Below are 2,789 nucleotides of genomic sequence, written 5' to 3'. Positions count from 1 at the left end.
GTCTGTTGCTGTCTTTCTTTTACACAATCTAAGTCGCAGCTCTGTTAAATTGCTGTCACTGGAAACATGTCTGTTGCTGCCTTTTTTTCACACCATCTCAGTCGCTGCTCTGTTTCATTGCTGTCACTGGAAACCATGTCTGTTGCTGGCTTTCTTTCACACCATCTAAGTCACTGCTCTGTTCCATCGCTGTCACTGGAAACCATGTCTGTTGTTGTCTTTCTTTCACACCATCTTAGTCGCTGCTTTTTTCCATTGCTGTCACTGGAAACCATGTCTGTTGCTGTCTTTCTTTCACACCATCTCAGTCGCTGCTTTGTTCCATTGATGTTACTGGAATCCATGTCTGTTTCTGTCTTTCTTACACACCATCTAAGTTGCTGCTCTGTTACATTGCTTTTACTGGAAACCATGTCTGTTGCTGTCTTTCTTTCACACCATCAAAGTTGCTGCTCTGTTCAATTGCTGTCACTGGAAACATGTCTGTTGCTCTATTTCTGTCACACCGTCTTAGTCGCTGCTCTGTTCCATTGCTATCACTGAAAAAACCATGTCTGTTGTTGTCTTTCTTTCACACCATCTCAGTCGCTGCTCTGTTCCATTGCTGTCACTGGAAATCATGTCTGTTGTCATCTTTCTTCCATACCATCTAAGTTGCTGCTCGGTTCCATTGATGTCATTGGAAACCATGTCTGTTGCTGTCTTTCTTCCATACCATCTCAGTCGCTGCTCTGTTCCATTGCTGTCACCGGAAACCATGTCTGTTGTTGATTTTCTTACATACCATCTAAGTCGCTGCTCTATTCTATTGCTGTCACTGAAAACCATGTCTGTTGTTGTCTTTCTTTCACACAATCTAAGTCGCTGCTCTCCTCCATAGCTGTCACTGGAAACCATGTCTGTTGCTGTCTTTCTCCCATACCATCTCAGTCGCTGCTCTGTTCTTTTGCTCTCATTGGGAGCCATGTCTGTTGCTGTCTTTCTTCCAAACCATCTCAGTCGCTGCTCTGTTACATTGCTGTCACTGGAAACCATGTCTGTTGCTGTCTTTCTTTCACACCATCTTAGTCGCTGCTCTTTTCCATTGCTGTCACTGGAAACCATGTCTTTTCTGTCTTTCTTGCAAACCATCTAAGTCGCTGCTCTGTTCCATTGCTGTCACTGGAAACCATGTCCGTTGCTGTCTTTCTTTCACACCATCTAAGTCGCTGATCTGTTCCATTGCTGTCACTTGGAATCATGTCTGTTTCAGTCTTTCTCCCATACCATCTAAGTCGCTGCTCTGTTCCATTGCTCTCACTGGAAACCATGTCTGTTGCTGTTTTTCTTTCACACCATCTTAGTCGCTGCTCTGTTCCATTGCTGTCACTGGAGACCATGTCTGTTGTTGTCTTTCTGTAACACCATCTAAGTCGCTGCTCTCCTCCATCATTGTCACTGGAAACCATGTCTGTTGTTGTCTTTCTTTCACACCATCTAACTTGCTGCTCTGTTCCATTGCTGTCATTGGAAACCATGTCTGTTGCTGTCTTTCTTCCATACCATCTCAGTCGCTGCTCTGTTCCATTGCTGTCACTGGAAACCATGTCTGTTGTTGTCTTTCTTTCACACAATCTTAGTCGCTGCTCTGTTACATTGCTGTCACTGGAAACCATGTCTGTTGCTGTCTTTCTTTCACAACATCTTTGTCGCTGCTCTGTTTCATTGCTGTCACTGGAAACCATGTCTGTTGTTGTCTTTTTTTCACACCATCTAAGTCGCTGCTCTCCTCCATCATTGTCACTGGAAATCATGTCTGTTGTTGTCTTTCTTTTATACCATCTAAGTCGCTGCTCTGTTCCATTGTTGTCATTGGAAACCATGTCTTTTGCTGTCTTTCTTCCATACCATCTCAGTCGCTGCTCTGTTTCATTGCTGTCACTGGAAACCATGTATTTTGTTGTCTTTCTGTTACACCATCTAAGTCGCTGCTCTCCTCCATCATTGTCACTGGAAACCATGTCTGTTGTTGTCTGTCTTTCATACCATCTAAGTCGCTGCTCTGTTTCATTGCTGTCATTGGAAACCATGTCTGTTGCTGTCTTTCTTCCATACCATCTCAGTCGCTGCTCTGTTCCATTGCTGTCACTGGAAACCATGTCTGTTGTTGTCTTTCTTTCACACACTCTTAGTCGCTGCTCTGTTAGATTGCTTTCACTGGAAACCATGTCTGTTGCTGATTTTCTTCCACACTATCTAAGTTGCTGCTCTGTTACATTGCTGTCACTGGAAACCATGTCTGTTGCTGTCTTTCTTTCACACCATCTAGTCGCTGCTCTGTTACATTGCTGTCACTGGAAACCATGTCTGTTGTTGTCTTTCTGTCACACCATCTAAGTCGCTGCTCTCCTCCATCATTGTCACTGGAAACCATGTCTGTTGTTGTCTTTCTTTCATACCATCTAAGTCGCTGCTCTGTTTCATTGCTGTCATTGGAAACCATGTCTGTTGTTGTCTTTCTTCCATACCATCTCAGTCGCTGCTCTGTTACATTGCTGTCACTGGAAACCATGTCTGTTGCTGGCTTTCTTTCACACCATCTTAGTCGCTGCTCTGTTCCATTGCTGTCACTGGAAACCATGTCTGTTGCTGTCTTTCTTTCACACAATCTAAGTTGCAGCTCTGTTAAATTGCTGTCACTGGAAACATGTCTGTTGTTGACTTTCTTACATACCATCTAAGTCGCTGCTCTGTTCTATTGCTGTCACTGAAAACCATGTCTGTTGTTGTCTTTCTTTCACACAATCTAA

The sequence above is a fragment of the Euprymna scolopes genome, chromosome 6, assembly GCF_053919585.1.
Source record: "Euprymna scolopes isolate OS-2025 chromosome 6, ASM5391958v1, whole genome shotgun sequence".
Lineage (NCBI taxonomy): Eukaryota > Metazoa > Mollusca > Cephalopoda > Sepiida > Sepiolidae > Euprymna > Euprymna scolopes.
Note: the sequence above shows the minus strand (reverse complement) of the source record.